We start from the raw sequence: 19,850 nt of genomic DNA on the forward strand, positions 1-19,850 counted from the left end.
ATACAGCCACATCAATGTTCATAGCTGCTCAATTCACAATAGCCAGAATTTGGAACCAACCTAGATGTCCTTCAGTTGATGAATGGATAAAGAAACTGTGGCATATATATACAATGGAATATTACTCCACCATAAAGAATGATAAAATTATGGCATTTGCAGGCAAATGGATGGAATTGGAGGATATCATGCTAAGTGAGATAAGCCAATCTCAAAAAACTGAAGGATGAATGATCTCGCTAATGATAAGCGTATGTGGAAATATAATGAGGGGTAGGAGGGGTTAGCGTTAGAGTTAGGGTTATGTTTAGGGTTAGGGATAAGGAGGGTGGTAAGAATGGAGGAAGGAAGGACTGTATAGAGGGAAAAGAGGGGTGGAGGGGGAAGGAAAAAAAATAATAGAATGAATCAAACAACATTACCCTATGTAAATTTATGATTACACAAATGGTATGCCTTTACTCCATGTACAAACAGAGAAACAACATGTATCCCATTCATTTACAATAAAAAAAAAAAGACAAATAAAAACATTTTATAGAAGGTCTGTCTCCCTCCTCTCTGATCAGTGCCCTTAAAGTCAAATTGGTATTTTATTACCTGCCTCTCCCAGGCTGCAGATGATTAAATCAAGCAACTCTTAATGAAGACAGGTCAAGCACATTTTACCCTGGCTCAGTGATGTACTTTTTAGGCCTTGGTACAAACTTCTTGTGATGAATCTTCTTAGGTTTGTGCAAGGGAGCAGAGAAAAAGAAAGTACTGGGGTAAAAAAATGTTCACCACGGATCAGAACCCATGCTAACCATCAAGAGGCTGTGAAACAGTGTGTAATGAGATAAACTCAGAAAGTGATATTTTTCAGTATTATTGCCAGCACTGGCCAGCAAGGTTTGTGGATGTAGTAAGTGATCTGGCTGTTTTTTTCTGGACAATAGTTATCGATGAAGAGATGATTAGCTTTCAATTACACATAATGAATGCTCACTTGAGTTTATTTGCCCCTATCTCCCCGCTTAGCCTCTCAGACAATTAATTTTCCACGACTTATCCTAGTACTCAGTCTAAAAAATAACAACAAGGAAACATGATCCTATGGCTAGCTCTGTGGTTATTTTGGTGCCTTCTTGGGAAAATCATACTTACAAAGTATAATTGAAAATGTACTGGAAACTTCCAGCCAAAGAAAAATCCACAGAAAGTTACGGTTCCCTTTGTAACTTGAGCCCCTAAATAACCAGCTTCCTAAGGGGTAGGCCCTGTATTTTGAAATAAGAAGCAACAGGTTCTTTAATCATCTTTGGATCTAACTTTCAGATTCTCTGGCATGGTTTGCTTATGATAGTTCTGCTTATAAAGAAAAACCAAAAAAATCAAAGTTGAGACCAGAGATGTAATATGGCATAGCTAGACAATGACAGAGGTGGCATTTGCCAGTCTAGAACCCACATGCTGTTATTTTGCTTTTCATGATATAATGTGCATCAAATGCCTACAAAAGATTACATTTTTTTCCCAGCCCTTCTGATTCTTTCTCAGGTTTAGTGAGAATTTCTATAGCCACTTTGGAGCGTTTTAATCAAGGACACAATACAATCCTTCATAAAACTCCCAGCAAACTAGTTTCCAACTTGTCTTGGGTCATTCAGCTCTCAATTCTCCCTATCAGTCTAAAGTAGCAAAAGTCTGCGAATCCTTTCTATTTGCCTCTGGAATGTGTTTTTGTATTTTGAGAATGAGTGCTTCTCAAGTTCCAGTAATTCACACCAATTCACGTGTTTTAAATGAAGCCGGGCTGCGGAGGAACCCGAGAGGAAATAGAAAACTGCTCATGATTGCTCCCAATTCATCCCTGCTCACTCCATTCCACACACAGCTGGGCTGAACAGAAAACACCATCCCAAATTTAGTAAAATTTAAAAAAAAAAAAAATCATGGGGATGTCTCTTTCATGTCTTTTCATCGTCTAGCTGGATAACTATATGGGCTTTTAATTTCCTCTTCTAAAATTTTACACTGTCCAAAAATTAAATCAAAATGTTTCTTCAAAATCTCCTGATCTTTTTTTTTTATTTGGTGAAGCTAGCAGCTTGCAGCCACTCACCACAGTGGTGAAAACAAGATGGGAAATGAATCTAACCGCTGTTTATATATAGCATCCCAACACAAGCTGTGTTTTCTAAGTCGGCTGAAGGGGCTGCAGACTTGGTGAGCCCTGCCAGCTGCTTTTAAATTTCCTGATGAAAGTGTTCTTCATGTGAATGCCTGTCTTTTGAAGAGAAAGAGACCCCTTCACCCCAAGAAAGTGTTTAATTAAAATATTTACATGGCACACCCTCTGTGGTGATAAAAATTAGCATAGGAATACTATACAACAATAAAAACAAGCAAACAAGGGATACACACAAAAACATACAGGAACCTCACAGACTGAACAAAAGACACACCTGCAAAGGGGCATATAGTCTTTGATTCCATTTATTGGAGCTCATTCATAGAATTCAGAATTGGTTATCATAGTATGGAGCTGGACAAGGTATTGACTAGGAAGAGACCTGTGGAAGTTTCTGTATGTGTATGCATGTATGTTTGCATATGTATAGTTTATATGTACACAAAATTATTAGGAGAAGTACGTCCTTAAGATCTTTACTTAATGTGTATTTATACTTTACTTAAAATATTTTTCAAAAATTTCAGCATAGCTGCGTATTTGAAAGAAAAATTCATTCATGCATCGAACATTACTGACAACTGTTTCCTGTACACAGACTTTTGAAAATGGTACTTAGAGCTCCAGAACTCCTTATTTGCAGTTATGAAATCCAAAAAGCTCTGAAAAAAAAAAAATTTCCAACTGACATGAGTTTTTTTGTTTTTTTTTTTAACATTTTTATTTACTCTACATTCTAGCTAGTAAAAATTTTCAGAAACCCCTCTGTGAAAATGTTCATCTTTGATTGTGGGGTAGTGTCCACATCCCATAGGGATGATACAAAATATATAGCACATGCAATTCATTACCTTTGTCAAATCCAAAATTGTTTTAAATTTTAAAATTCATCTGGCCCAAAGAGCTTTAGGTAGAGATAGTGTTAAGTTTTATTTATTTGAAGATGTGTTTGAAAAGGTCCAACTGTCATAGTAAACCTGTGATTTCATAGATACTATTGCTTAAGATGAGGCTAAATTTACTTAAGTATACTGGGGGCTGAATATTTTTAATTAAGTGTGTAATAAGGTGATTCACAGCCAAAATTTGGAAAGTGTCATGGGAATGACTAAACCTTAGGAAACATCTGAGAGCATGTTCAAAAAGATCTTAGCATGTTGACACAGAAGGTCAACCAATTCCATAGGACGGGATGAGAACAGTGGCTTTCTTTGAATCTTTCTAGCACCAAGCATGATCTTGCATGTGGGAAGACTCAACAAAGCTTCACTGGGTGGAAAGGAATCTTCAACAGGCGTCATCTTTTGGCTTCTGTTACACACCATCCCTGTAAAGGGAACATGAACATCTTTTTAAATAAATTTTAAGACCTTTGAGAAATAGGACTTTGACTTTTTTCAGTAGGTTTTAAGAAAAAAAAATTAATTTTTCCCTTCTAATTTCAAGGCATGTCTCTCGGACACTCAAATAAATCATTAAATCCCTAAATCCCTACTGTTCATTCTGTTCACTCAAAGCAGAAATCTCACAAACCAACCATGTGAAATTTGCCACTAACTTATCTAACTTACTCTGGGAAAAGATTTGCTTTTGTGTGTGTGTGTGTGTGTGTGTGTGTGTGTGTGTGTGTGTGTGCGCGCGCGCGCTGACGCTGCATTGCACCATAACCTCTAAACGACCAATTTCATATTTCTTCCCTTTACTCTTTGTGTTTTCCCCAAGGAAAAGAACTCGCTGTCTACATTCTGCCCAGATATATTCCGGAAGCACTATAATTGTTTGCTTCATGCTTCTGTATCAGTTTCGGGGTGACCCTAAATCAGCAGTCTGTGGACCGAGGTGTTCAGACCAAAAACATTCCTTTGAAAAACATGTAGCATCGCTCCGCTCAAGCAGCTGCAGCCTTTTATGAATGGTTCAGGAGTTTTTCACACCTCCTTTTAAATCCAGTGCATTTGAAGTAATAAAACAGGGAACAGTTTATAGGCAGGAAATATTAAAATATTTAATTGCTTTTACCCCTCTTTGGCACAAGGCAGACAGCCTCAAGCTTTCTATAACACATGAAAAAAGGACACCTGCCCAAGCTTGAATGGACATGAAACAGCGAATTGCCAAATTGGATACATCTGGGACTAACCCTCTGCTTTTTAAACCCACATCAAGCCCAGTTTTTTTTTATTAGTTCCAACCGTTTCCCTCCAATTACTTTTCGTTTTCTTCTTCCTTCTCCTTGTCTAGGCTATGACAAAACACAAATGAGAGTAAAATGATATCATGCCAGAGATGATTCTCTAACCTATCCTCAACAAAATCTATCCAAACAACACACGATTTGAATTTGAAAATTATTCCCATTGTCCGGTCCTATGAATAAGCTAGCCCATCTTGTCAGGGAAACAGCTGTATGCCACCAGCACTAATCACAAAACCTTTTGACTGGTCTGTGACTGAGGAAGACAGCATATGGTCAAGTTCCAGCCCTGCCAATTGCTGCTGGCTTGACTTTGGACGGGTTACTTAGTTTTTCCAAGTTTCAGTTTTCTTCTATATAAAATGTAGATTGTTGATTGTGCCTCTCACCTGAGATGGTTTGGGGTGTTAAATGAGATCTCGATTCTCAAGTATTTGGTGTGGCTCTTGGTCCTCTGTGAAGCCCAAGTGTTAGTTGATTTAAAGCAAAAGAAGATAATAACAGCATCCTTCCAACTAAATGTAGTATAAGCATTACCTTTCTGAAATTTGTATTATTATTTCATAGCTGCCTAACAAATTTCCACACACTTTCCCCCTTAAAACAATATACACTGATTAGGTCACAGCTGTGCAGCATGGAGGACTTAGCTCCTACCTGAAGACTGAGCAGTATCAGGCTTCCAAGCTCAGGTGGATATCCACTGCATTCATTTCCTATAGTTGTGGGACTGAAGCCCTTTTCCCTTGGTGGCTGCCACCAAAGGTGCCTCTCTCAGCTCTTAGAGACAACACTTGGTCCCTTTCCTCGTGAATCCCTTTCGTCTTCAAAATCAACCCAGAATTCCCTTCACACTGAATCCCTCTCATGCTTCCCTTCTCTCTACTGTGTGATCACATTAGTCCAAATAATCTTCCTTTCCAGCTGATTAACAACCTCAATTTCATCTGCATAAATCTCCTCTGTCATGTAACAGATCATAATCACAGAGTAACACCCAGGGAGCAGAGGTCGTGGGCTCCAACTTAGAATTCTGATGACCATAATATAAATAATGGAGGTTAAGTTGAACAAACACGAACAGATTGTAAGGCAGAGCCAGGAAAGGATGGGGCAGTCTCCTAACCACTCTTTCTAGTGTGCATTCTTACTGCTCTCGAAATTCATCTTCACAGACCCACTTGCATGGGTGATCTAGAAGCAAACCCTGTAACCTCCTCATCGTCTGCAAGATCAAGTTGAGACCTCTTAACCTGACTAATAAGCTGTTCATGATTTGGCTGCCTCTCAAACCTCTTGTCAATTCCACACTTATGCTTTTCATCCCAGAAACACCAGACTGCTCCTAGTTTGTCCACTAATCACGATGCCTCTCACTGTTGTGTCTTTATCGGAGCAGTGCACGCACCCTGGAACACTGTTTTCATTACCCCTTTGTCTAGGTAACCTCATCCTTCAATTCTGCTCAGTTATCACTTGGTTTATGATTTCATTCATCCCATAGGTAATTACTGAATATTCACTGTATGCCAGAAACTAGGTTATAGTGATAAAACAGACACACACACACACACACACACACACACACAGAGTCTCTGCTTTCAGAGAGTTGGGGGTACAGGCAAGCAAGCAAAATTATATTCCTGTGATAAGAACAATGACTGGGAGAGGGCTGCAGCATCTGCAAGGGTCACTTAACCAAAGTCGAAAGTTTTCTGGAAGAAGTGCTAGCCAATCTCCCAAAGGTTCACATGTTAAAGGCTTGGTCCCCAATGGGGCACTATAGCAGGGTGATGAACCTTTAAGAGGTAGGGCCTTGCAAGAGGTAATTGGGTCACTGGAAATATCACCCTTGAGAGAAAAAAACAAATGTAGCTCTTAGGGTCCTGGTTGGTTCTTATGAGTGTAGGTTGTTACAAAACAAGGCATTCTACCTGATTGGCCCATTCTGCATGTGGCCAGTTTCCTTTCTGTCATGTTGTGACATAGACAGGGAACCCTCATCAGAACACCAGTAGCATGTTGTTTGGATCCAGCCATGGAATCATTAACCATAAAATCCTCCTTACTTATAAAGCACTCAGCCTAAGGTATTTTGTTATAGCAACAGAAAATGGACTAAGACACAAGCCAAGTTGCAAAGCATAAGCAGGAGTTAACCAAGTACATGAAAGAAGAGGAAAGTGATTCAGACAAATGGAAGAGCAGAATAATGAACAAATGGTATGGCATTTTTATGTAGGGGAAACAGAGACTGAAGGAGACAGATTTGGGAGAAGATGTCACCTACAATATTGGGGATGAGAGCGGTGATGCTCAGGTTTCAGGCTTAGGTAACAGGGTGGACACTGGTACCTGTCACTCACAGCAAGACATGGGTGGAGGAGTGGTTTTGTGGGGGAAGATAATTGTTGCCAAATGACTTCGGGTAGCCAGTAATTTACAGAGACTATTTCAATTCTTCCTAGCCCACCTGTATGATTCAACTACATTAAGCAAGAAAAGAAGTCCATTTGTTGAATGGAAGGACATGGAGGGAAATATAAAAATGGCACCAGTCACTCACTGATTCCCTTAATTATCCACCTCACATCCCAGGGTAGAGGACTCTCCGGAGCTGGAATTTCTTACTCATAGTCAGGGATAACAGGGAAGGACAGTAACGCCATTCACACTTGCTCTTTTTTCTGACAATTGAGCTCTTCCCCAAATATCTGCATGGCTCCCTCCCTTCCTCTCTTCACTGTCCCTACTTAATTACAAGGGACTTACTGATCACCCTTTACCAAGAAAAAAATCCCCCACTCACACCCCAGCACTCTCTTATCTGCTTTATTTTTCTCTGCAGGACTTTTCAACATCTGAAAGGGGTGTGTGTGTGTGTGTGTGTGTGTGTGTGTGTGTGTGTGTGTGTGTGTGTGTGTTACTGTCTCTTTAGTAGAACTTGCACAAAGGCAAGGCTTTTGTTTAATGCTGAATCTCCATCTCAAGAATAGTATTTGGCACACAGTGGGTACCAGCACATATTTATTGAATGGATGAGTTAGAGGCAGGAATAAAGTCTGATGCTCAGAAGATTGATCATAACTGCAAAAAATCATGTAGGAATATTCAGGATAAAAGTTATAATAGAATCACAATAGGTAAGTTTTCTCAGCAAGAAAATACAAAGTTTTAAGAGGTCCCTGACCATTTCCAATGTTTACCACTCTTTAAATTGTGAGCTGTAGAATAATCTGCAAACAGTAAAGAGGAGCAGACAGGAAAGTAGAAGGAAACAGAAAAGTGGGGAGACAGTAACAAAAGTAGGAGATTAAGCATGAAGGAGGTGTCCACAGAGGCAATCACAACCAAAAAGACCAAGAGAAAATGGGCTGGAAAGTCTCCATTGCATTTGGCCACCAAGATGTCACTATGAAACTTGATGGAGTGCAATTTGGGGGAGAGGTCAAGACCAGAGCCTGATTTCAGTGGATTTTCAGAAAGGTCCGGAGAGAATGGATAAGAAAAGTAGGTGAGGGAGGATCACTGGGGGGAGGCAGGACTGAGAAGGATTGTTTTTCTTAAGATGGTGAAGGATTAAACACATTTAAAGGTTGGTGGGAAAGACACAGTAGACAGGAAGAGGTTTAAGATAACAAAGCAAAAAAGATAATCAATACTGGAAGATCTCTAAAGTACAGGAAGGGAGGTTTCCTTCTTCCGGAAGCCTCCTGTGACCTCTGCTGCCCCTCCTCCTCTCCATCCTCCACACTATGGGTCTGCATCAAACATGCACAGTCTATTATTGTGCTTATGCAGAGATACTATAATTTTGTTTATGTCATTGTCATGCCACTAGGCTCTGAGCATAATTATGGAAGGGACAACTGATTTACCTTTTTAGCTTGAAGAAAAAGCACAGAATCTGATACATTTTTTTAAAAATCAATAAAAATTTGTACGATGAATGAGTGAAAGAACAAACAAGTAGACACAGGGGCACATGGGCTCAATGCATGTCTACCCAATGTTTACCATGTGCCAGGCCTCATTCTGGGCTCTGATAATTGATAAGAAACAAAACGAAGGCCATGAACAAGTGAATTGAGGAAAGGGCATGAGAATCTGGAGGAAAAAATGAAATCAGACTTCAGATAAATAAAGCATCATGAACCAGCACTTCATAAATTCAAGAATGTTGATGTTTAGAAAGGACACCATGCCTCCTCACAGCTGATTTTTTTTCCATGTAGGAAGGGAGGATTGACTAACCATTTATAAAGATTGATTACAGCTTTGCTCCCTCATTTCCTGTTTTTCATCCTTGTAATCTATGAATCACTTGCTTGAATTTGCCTTTCTCCATAAACTCTCAAAGGTGATTGCACTGGTTTGCCAGCTCTTTACTGGAAGAGAGACATAGACCCAAGCACTCGGGTACAGTGGAGTCAAACCTCTGTCTATAGATTATTCCAGTATGCCATTTCCACTCAGCCATCAGGAAGTTCTATCAGAATTAGTTGGAAAAGATAGGAACAAATGTGGAGGAAAAACCTATATGTCCTGCAGGCTAACAACCCCTAAAGGCAGGGCTTTGGGAGATATTAGTCAAGCATCCTCAAGTAGGAATGCCAATGTTTGAATCACTGGTGCACATCCCAGAGTACCCCAGGCCTCATACAACACTTCTGTGACATCAGGATGTCATTCTAGGTCATTTTTGCAAGTAGTAAAAAAATATATTCGCTCAAACATATAAGGAAACATTCTTGTCACTGTGGAGTGCTTGAGTCCACATCCCAAAGTCTCTAGGCTATCAGATTCTAATCAAATGTTTTTTTCTCTCTTTACTTCCCCTACAGTAGTCACATTTTCAAAACTAAGAATTGAATCCTTTGTTGGGTCTGCTTACCCTGAAACCCAATTTCTAATCTTGGTTTGGCCCTATTCTCTTGTCCAAATATACTTTTCCTCCAATGATATTCACTAAGCAATCACTTCTGTATGAATCACTTCCAATTCTTTGGTCATGAGCTCAGACCTGCATTGTAATCTTCCAACCGGATATCTAGATGTTCCTCCAATACCACAAAGCAAACATGTGCAAAACCAAACTCATCCTCTTCCTCCACAAAACCAGTTCTTCCACTTGACTCCCCAGCTTCTATGAGTGGTGCCACTGTTATTTTGGACAGAAACCTCAATCGTTGTGGACCCTCTCCTCTTTTTTTATCCTTTTCTCCCTTCCATTCTTAAATTCCATTGCAAAGGTCACTAAGACCCATTTTCAGTATATCATTCCCATCCAATCTTCTTAATATCTGACTCCTTTCATTCTCAATGCCTCCTCTCAGCTCTTGTATCTTCTCACTTAGACCACTACAAACTCCATTCTGGGAAAACAAAATTTCACAATCCAACAAATTTATACTCAAACCCTGGTTTTCTCTCTTCCCAGTTGTGTGATCTTAAGCAATTTTCCCAAACTCTCTAAGCCTCAATTTTCTTCATAATATGGTGCTTCATTACAAGAGTATAGAAAGATGATGTAATTTAAAGTGCCTAGTGTATAATTGCTCAAAGTTCAATTACTCTTCCCCTAGAGAAGTGTTTTGATCATATATTTTTTCACATGCTTATACCTCAAATGACTTCCTTTTTTCTATTGAAGGAAAAAAAAAAAAAAACTGGCAACTTCTTTGTCCTTCACAATATCAACCAAACTATTTTCTTAGCCTTCATTTCCCAAACTGACCTTTTTACTCTACCCTGAACACACCCATATGTTTACCATGCAGATCTTTCCACTGGATATGACTTTCCCATTAATCTCCCTCAGTCAAAGTTCTATCATTCTTTAAGGAACAACTCATACATCAGTCCTTCTATGAGACTTAATTCTGATAATCAAATATGATTTCTTCAACTTCTTTAGTTTTTAATTTAATTTATTTTCAATTGATTGACCAATTGCAATGAGGAGGATCAAACCCAGGGCCTCAGGCACTCTAGGAAAGAGCTCTACCACTGAGCTACATCCCTAGTCCTTCATTTTCTTACTGTCTGTATTATGGAATTTGTCATACTCATATTAGTAATATACTTGTATGATCTTTATCTTATTTTAACTTCATGTTCATCTCTAATGCCTAGTACTTTCCATCTATACAACACTATGAAAAATGAGCTGAATTGATTTTAAGGACATGTACCTATAAGAATAACATTCTTCTGTTAAGCATACAAATTTGACAAGGAAGATCATTTTTGTCTATTCTAATCAGTGATATATCCAAGTATCTAGAACAGTACATAAAATATATTAGGTACTCAAAACCTATCTTTCGAATGACTTTATAACCCAAGATTAATTTCAAGAAAAATTTCATAAAATCCAATTTTTAAGTTATGCCCATTAGCAACATTAAAGTTCTGAATCTCATATAAGGAAAATCATATCGTGCATCATTGACAGGAAGCAAGCACCAGCTGTTCACCCAGGAAGAGCACCCAAAGAAACAAGAGATCTGTCCTCATACCTAGGTGCTCTTACCCTAACAGGCTTCTCTACAGCTGTCTGATACCTTCTAATCACCCCACATGCACCTTCCCATCTGGCTTAGACCTGGGGCCTCCAACTTAACCAGAAGCCCAGCCAGCACAATGATTCAGGTACTGAGTATCAACTCCATTCACCTCAGTCAGAATCCTGAGAGAAATCACCACTAGCCCAGACAGAGACAGAAAACCACTGTAGAATAGTTGGCCAGGATCGCCATGCAGGCAGAAACCCATTTGCTAACTCTAACACAACTTTACTCTTCCCATAATTCTGTGCTGTGATGGACTGGGAGGAAAAAGAAAGGGAAGAGAATAAAATCTTCAAGTTAGATGGACCTGGTTTTGACTGCTGGATCCACCGTTGACAGGTGGCAGAGTTGTGGACACAGCATCAGCCTCCTGGGCTTCAGATTTGCTATCTCTAGAATGATACCTGCCTTGTAGCATTGCTGTAATAATTAACACTAATGTATGTAAATTGCCAGGAGCCTCGATGTCGCTGTTGGCATTATAGGCATTATTAGATTAGCCATCAAAAAGAATGACCACAGAGATTAAGCCAGCATTCCTAATACGATCCTAAGAACTCATCTTGACCAATTCTCATGAATCATGACAGAGTTCTAAGAAAATGAGTCAAGTGGAGATAGTAACACCTCAAATCCCAAATGACAATAAAAACTTGCAGATTCATTTTCTGAATTTCCCCATCTGAGGAGACCTCATTTATCCTCATCCCTTGAGCCCCACCTCAAGGGTTCCCCATCTTCTCAGCAAGTTTTCCTGGCCTTTTGCACATCCATTCACCACCTTTCTCCCTCCACCACCAGCTAGCACCCACTGCATGCTCCCTTCAGTCCCAACTCAAACCCACGCTCACCTCATTCCATGGCTACAGGCTCCAGGGAGAGGAAGGAGGGGTGAAAGAAGGAATTACAGAACCCACAACCTGCCAAAAATGCCAAGGAATTTGGCAATCACAGCAACTATGCACTTGTTCAACTCTCACCCATTGATTTAACTCAAATGAGTAAAAGGTAGCGTCCTGGGTCTGATTGCTTCTGAAATGCACATTTTAAAAGGTATATTTTATATCCTGTATCTTTTAGATATAGATCCCATCTACTTAAATCACACAAATGACTGAATGTTCTATTTCGCCATGGTGGGTCATCCTGGATGACAAATTGTCCATTTTGTGTTGAGCTCCTTCTCTGATTCTCTGAGACCCAAGGAAACACTGATTCTAGAACATGTTCTCCATTGATTTCAGAAGTCATCACTGTAGCTTCTCGACTCCCCCTGGAGCTCCACCTGAAGTCTGGTGGTGGAGCTAGCTGGCCTCAGGAAATGTACGTTGAGATGAAGGAGTTGTTGAGCAGTAACGGTGGCCCCTCCATGTCTGCATCCATGAATGCAGCCAAACATAGATCAAAAACATTTGGAAAAAAAACTGTGCCCATACTGAACACATGCAAACTTCTTTTCCCTTTGTCATTATTCCCTAAATAATACAGTCTAATAACTATTGATAGCATTTACCTTGTATTTGGTATTACAAGTAATTGAGAGACTTAAAGTACGCTGGAGGATGTGTGAAAGTTAGGTGCAAATACTATGCCATTTTACACAAGGAACTTGACCATTCATGGGTGTCTGGTATCCACATGGGCAGACAGCTGGATACCAAGGAAAATTTCTCATCTACCAGGTCCTAAAGTATCCCCCTGATTTGCTCATTCTCAGCTTTCATGGAACTTTCTCAAATTCTAGCTTAATTCTATTGTCTCTTCTCCTCCTAGCTGTTGCTCACCAGGCCCATGTTATTTCTCATCTGTCTATCAACCACTTTTTTTTAACTCTGATATCTGCCTCCAGGCATTCTCTTCTTAGCCATTATTCTGATAGCTACTCTTCCTAAAGGACTGCATTATCGCCATGTAAACTCCAAACTCTGAGCAGCACATGAAGCCCTCTGGGAACTCATCTCCACCAGCCTCACCTCTTGTCACATGCTCGCTGTCTCCTGTGCTACCCGATGAGCACATCATGCGGCTTCATGTCTTCATACCTCTTATCTCACCACATTCTCTTCCTGGGAAAGGAACACCCTTCATCACCTACTTCCCAAACCTGAAAATTTCTCAGTACTCTCTTAAGCATCTGCTTACAACTGACCTCACCAGCTAGACTTGCCACCTCTCCACCTCCTTCTGTCCCCACTTTTCCTTATTCTCTTACCTGTTCTATCATACCTACCATACTGAATGACTTCTGTTTATGTCTGCCTCAACTGCTAGGCTATGAACTGTGTGATAGGAGGAATTGCCTCTCATCATCTCCTTGGTGCTATTCAAAACGCATGGCACCTTTCGGAAACCAACTTAAAACTACCCCAACTTGAAAAGACTAATATTGAAGCAAGTTCTTACTGCCTTAATTGGCTGGACTATTGTTTCATATTCCTGAAACCCCTGAAATAACTTTTTTTTTTATTCATTGTACATAAGTAGGGTACAACTTTTCATTTCTCTGGTTCTACATGAAGTAGTCACACCATTTGTATGATCATACATGTACATAAGGTAATGATGTTCATCTCATTCCATTATCTTTCCTTCCCCCTGCCCTCTCCCCACCCCTCATTTCCATCTACACAATCCATCCTCCATTCTTTCCTTATTCCTTCTCTGCCACATTATGTATCATCATCCATTTATCAGAGAAAACATTTGGTCTTTGGTTTTGGGGTATTGGCTGAACTCACTTAGCATGATATTCACCAACTCCACCCATTTACCTGCAAATGCTTTAATTCTATTCTTCTTTATGACTGAAAAATATTTCATTGTGTATATATACCACAGTTTCTTTATCCATTCATCTATTGAAGGGCATTTAGGTTAGTTCCACAATCTAGCTATTATGAATTGAGCTACTGTAAACATTGATGTGACTGCATTACTGTAGTATGCTGATTTTAAGTCCTTAAGGAGTGGAATAGCTGGGTCAAATGGAGGCTCATTCCAAGTTTTCTAAGGAATCTCCATGCTACTTTCCAGAGTGGCTGCACTAATTTGCAATCTCACCAGCAATGTATGAGTGCACCTTTTCCCCCACAACCTTACAAACACGTATTGTTGCTTGTATTCTTGATAACAGTCTTTTTAATTGGGATGAGATGAAATCTTAGGGTAGTTTTGATTCACATTTCTATTATTACTAGAGATGTTGAACATATTTTCATATATCTATTGACTGCTTGTAGATCTTCTGTGAAGTGTCTGACCAGTTCCTTGGCCCATTTATTGATTGGGTTATTTGTATTCTTGGTGTAAAGTTTTTTGAGTTCTTTATAAATTCTGGAGATTAGTGCTCTATCTGAAGTGTGCGTGGTAAAGATTTTCTCCCACTTTGTAGGCTCTCTCTTCACATTGTTGTTTCCTTTGCTGAAATGTCTTTTTAAAAAATATTTTTTCTTAGAAAGTCATCTCATTTCTGCCAGTTTGAACAAGACTGGAAACTTTGGTGTTTGTTTTGAAACCAAAAAGTGCTTTAAGAGGTACTTTGTGCAATTGGACAGGATTGAGAGGAGACCCACAGAGATGATTAAAGGCTGGAAACAAACTAAGGGAACTGGAGGGAAAAGTTAAAGGCAATTTAGAAATCAATGTCAAGCATGTGAAAGGTTGTTATTTCCAAGGAGGGTGATGAGCTCATAATGTCCATACCCTCTGAGGGGAGAACAACAGGAAATGAGGGTAAGTTGCAGCATAGAAGACTTTGGTTAGATAATGAGGAACTTACTTGGCAGCAAGCATTACTAAATACTCAAGAATCTAACAGGAATGATGTCTTAGTTTCTTGTTCTCCAGCAATATACAAACAACTGTCTGGAATGTTCCCCCATGTAATATTGCCTAAACAGAGGAATGGAATTCTACACAATTTTGAGGGACAGTCTGCAGATCTGACATGGATTTTTTTTTTGGCATCCAGGACAGACACAATCTGATAGAGCTCTTCCAACTTTAAGATCTAGGGGACAGTGTTTCAGAGGAACTGAACTCAAGAGTCACCTATTTTCATTAAGCTTTTATGAAGCCACTTTTCTAGACCAAGCCCTGGGTTTGGTACCATAACATGACAGAGGTATAGTTTATTCTAACAGAGAAAAGAGTCAATTATTGTACATCCCTTACAGTCTGCTGGGCCTCAGCTCCCAGAATTCCTCTCACACATGCACAATATATGTACCCACTACACAGCTACTTGCATTTCTTCTGCATGACACCAGGCCCTTGCACTGCTCTAACCTCCAAGCCTTTGCATGCTGTTTCCTCTACCTACCCTGCCCTCCCCCACTTCCTTACTTAGGAGATTCCTTCTTGTCCTTGAAGTCCAGGCAGAGTTGTTAACCTTCAGAACTGCCATGTTATCCCAGGCGACTCTCTTCATCCCCATTCTAGATTGTGATACTATTTTATGATTCCTGCTGCAAGTGTTAGAAACTGACTCAAAGTAACTCTAATAAAAGAACTTATTGGAAGTGTATCAAGAACTTAATACTAACTAGAAAACAGACTTGGAAATGCCCAAGATCCAAAGGAGCTGACACGAAGCAACAGAGGAAAACAACATCCCCGTTAGATGTTTCTACCTCACCTGAGGTCATGCATGCCCTAAAAATATTCCCTCCATCCTGGTGCCACAGTCGTAGAAGAGAGTCTAATTGGCCAACCTTAGGTCTCCTGACCAGCCTGACCAGCAGGAGGCTATACTAGGTTGGGTGGGGAAGATCCTCCTTTGAGTCTTCCTAGTGGGAATTGGTCACTAGAAATCACCCTCCAACTTGACCCTAAATAGAGGAGAGATTATTCCTCAAAAGAAATCGGAATCCAATGGAGGAGGAAATGCAGAGTAGGCAGCTCTCCTTTACAGGCATCTCATTGTTGTGCAAGATTTCCCCTTCCTGTCTGTGTTCTTAAAGTCTAAGCACTCCCTGAGACCTTTCATTCCTGTGTTATACACTTGTGTACAGAGTCAGGGATCAATAATCCCTTACAAACCAGGCTTCTGATTACTGTTGAAGGACTCACGAAAGCCAGGACAAGACAAAATTCATCCCTGCACCTGCCTTTTCCAAGTTCAGTGCTTCTTCTACCATATTGCAAGGTTAGCAGGGATAGTGTGCGAAGCTTTACTCCAGCCATCAGTTTCTTCACTGAAGCAATAAGTTGCTGCTGATTTTTTTTAATAAATGAAGATTGGTGTAATAAATCTTGGTTACTTAAAATTACAGAATTGATGTTCCTGTTGTCAAATGCAATTTTTAAGCATCCATTTATCTTTGAGTCAAACTAGGCCATCCATCAGGCTTCTCTGATAATGCTACTCACAGACTGATTTTTCTGACTCAATGGTGAAGACGGAAAAAGAAAATAATAAGAAAAATAATACTGGGAAGTTGGAAGTCACCTCTAGTAAGTAAATAGTAAGTAACTAAACATAATAAAACTTAATATGTGAGTGTCTTCAGGGTCAACATCAGACAAGGTAAGCATGTCCAGCTTAGAAAGGCCATTCAACATCACCAATGTTCACTCTCAGTGTCTATGACCACTCAAGCCTGTGACTTTGCATGGTTCATTTAACCCAATTTCAAGTTCATTCTGAATCATTCTTGGCCCTCAATGAGTATTGCCTCATTGAAAGAATAAATGCACACGTTGTTCAAAAGAAAAATAAAAAAAGAGTCTTTGGGAATTCATTGGCAGGATTTCAAAAGTTCAGGATTTCCATCTTATAGATGACTAAGAGGTAAGCTGATCTTTCTTTGGGGAAGCACTGTCTCGGACATTAAGAATCAAAGTCAGGTGGTTGGCAATGAATTAACAATGCATTTTGGCCTTATGTGGCATCTATTGCTTTAGCCTTTAAGTCAGCAAGTTTATATAAAAGAAGGAAATCAGCTTTGGACTCCAAACTTTATATATCTATATCTACATAGAATTGACCCAGAGATCAGATTCTGGGTCCTTGTTTGGTAAATATTTTTATGTGAAACTTACACTCTATTCATGTTTTCTGTATCACTAAAAATGGCACATATTAAAATTCCTGTGTCTTCAATCGACTGTATTACGTTCAGGTGTCTTGGGACATAATGAGAGCTAAAATTGTGCAGTAAGATATCAGCAGTAATGTTACACAAGATCCTGTTCTATTTTGAAGGGCCTGCTAATTCACATGCATTTTATATTTAAATTTAAGACCATACAGTAGTAATTTTTTGTGTGTTTGTTCCAAAAGTGTCCCTTTTTTTACTGCCTAGAACTCCACTTTCAAATCATTTTAAAAGCAGAAGAATTAGGTCTCACTGATCCAAACCTGGACTTAAAAGTTAACTGCATTCCAGGTGTAAAGGACATGAAAGAAACTGACTTTGAAGGTGTTTTGCTGATGTGAATCTCTCTTTGGTGGACTTGTAAGGCAACCCTGAATTGTTTTCACTGCAGCTGTGGATTACCTGTGGTTTCAAATGAACTACTGTGGATGCTTTGTTTATTTTATCCTTTCTTCCTGTTGGAAAAACAGCTGGAGAACAGACATCCTGCTGTTCAGAGCCTCAGGCCTTGGAATATTAACAGGAAGCCACAATAAGCATCTTCATTACTTCACCTGTGGCATAAATGGCAGAGAGAATGGAGGCCATCAGGAGGAACTGATTTAAAACAGAATGAAGCAGTTTGTGAACCATATGTCTGAACATCCGAGTAACTGCCACTGGCCTAATATATTGGCTTCCATCATATAGACGGGGAGGAAAGAAGTCAGTTTCCTATAGAAGAAAGTAAAGGAAAGCCTCAACAGCCTCAGGCAAGAAATGGAATAAAAGATTTGGTGCATTAAACCAAGCAGTAGTATCACCTAATTTATATCAGTTGCTTTTAGCTTTTAGCAAAAAGATGCGGGAGTGGATGGTAGGAGTATATGGATGGGAGGCGGAGGCTAATAGCCTTACGAGATGCATTCATGTGTTTTCCATCATGCATAATTTCTCATCCTAAGGCAAGATGGTCACTGTATAAGCATCATTCTGAATACTTTCCGAGTTTGTAGAGGAGAAGGAAGAGAGAAGGGGTAAAGGAGAAGTGATTAGAAAAAAATCAATGTACCTGTTCTCCAAATGAGAAGACAGGAATAGGTGATTATACAACCTGCCTAAGATTCTTTATATAATGTCTACATTGTAATAGGTCAGAAGCATCCCTGGAAGACGAATCGCCCAGTGCAGATCCATCTTCCCCTCTACAGAATGAGGCCGGGAAAAAGAAAAACATTCTGGAAAAAGCATTTCCTCTTAAATGTGAAACGGAGCTACTGAACTGAAGGACCAGGGAAGGAACAAGAGGGGTGGAGGTGAAGGAGTGATTTCCCTTGCCTGGCATGCATGAAGCCCTGGGTTTAATCCCCAGCACCAAATAAAAACAATTATTGAGCACACAATGGAATCTTCATTGCATGTACCTAGTAAACATTTTATATAGAGACACTTAATTTCCTAGAGCTGTGCATACATTCAGTCTTACGGCTTTGCAAAGCACACTTAAGAAGGAGAAGGAAGGTTGCGGTGTTGCTCAATGGTTAGAGCACTTGCGTAGCATGATCATGGTCCTAGGTTCAATTCCAAGCAAGAGAGGAAAGAAGTACAATTACAGACACAAGTTCTTTATGATAGCCCTTAGAATTGGTATTCTAGAAATCCATCATTCTGTGTAGTCACTGTGAGCCCATGAGTCAGAGAGGTCTGGGTTCAAATCCCAGTTATGTCACTTTTAGCTACAAGAACTTGAATAAATTACTGTATTTTCCTGAATATAAGGAATTCCTCCATTTTCCCAAGGAGAAGATTGAAAACTTTCCTTACCAAGTGGAATTATGTAAACTTTTAGCAATATCAATAAAATAATCAAATGTCTATTTACAATACTTAATTTATTAATTTAGTCATCTAAATATTTTTGAATCATATAACCTAGTAATTTAAAAATATTTTTTCACTCATTTTGTGCAATAGTTTTCTTCAGATTTTTAATACACAGCATTGATATAAGGGCACCTGATGATCTTCACAGGACATTAATCGCCATTTCCACATGGTTTGTTTGAGGCTGTCATGAGAAATTTTATCCCAGGCACAAGTACCTGTACTCAGAGCATTAAGACCATTACTTTGTTCATTCATCCTGTGAGTGAATATTTGGGCTGTTGTGTTCACTTAATGTACTATAATAGCTGACGTATTGCTTTTTGAAAGACCTCTTGTAAAGGCTGTTCATGATGACATCCATCCCTTGCAAGTTTGTGAAGTCATCGCCCCACCCCTCACCCACCAAGAATAATGAATGAATCTGTAAAATCCCTTTGACTCCTTTTTACAAAACTCTCTGGGTGACTTCTACAAGCTTTTGAGACCAGAATCATCTGAGGCTATGTTGGGCCTAGGTGACTTTAGAAGTTGAAGAAGAATCCCAAAATTTGAGACACTTATAAAGATGAAACTATAAGATGGCCCACTCCTTTGTGAGGGATAGGTCTAGAAAACTATCTCGTCTTATTCTTTAACAAGCACTGTCCTTAATCTCTCTAAGCGTCTGTTTCCTCCATTGTAGAACAGAGCTAATAATAGGACTCTGCTCACAGAATGGTGCGCAGGATTAAATAAGATGACGCACTACAATGGCACAGTGTTGTTCACCTAGAAAGTCATAGACATTATCCATTGATATTGCCCCATGCTGGGGTTCCCCCACTCCCCATCCCCGAAAAAAAGCAAAAGTTTAGGAAGAGTAGGGGCATAGGGAATATGGGGACAGGACTTTTGCCAGTGTTTGTCTCACAAAATTAAAGAGGAAAAGTTATCTGGATTGTTCAATC

The 19,850-nt window shown here is 39.6% G+C and overlaps 1 long non-coding RNA gene across 1 annotated transcript in view; it reads right to left on the bottom strand.

Moving 5' to 3' along the window:
- Nucleotides 1-2,470: 2,470 nt before the first annotated feature.
- Nucleotides 2,471-19,850, bottom strand: part of LOC306660765 — a 99,988-nt gene continuing 82,608 nt past the window's right edge. Inside the window, exon 4 of the long non-coding RNA XR_013763739.1 lies at nucleotides 2,471-3,500. This is a non-coding gene — a long non-coding RNA (uncharacterized lncRNA). The remainder of the gene's footprint in view (nucleotides 3,501-19,850) is intronic.

Source organism: Sciurus vulgaris (genome assembly GCF_902686455.1).
Source record: "Sciurus vulgaris genome assembly, chromosome: 5".
NCBI classification, from domain to species: Eukaryota; Metazoa; Chordata; class Mammalia; order Rodentia; family Sciuridae; genus Sciurus; species Sciurus vulgaris.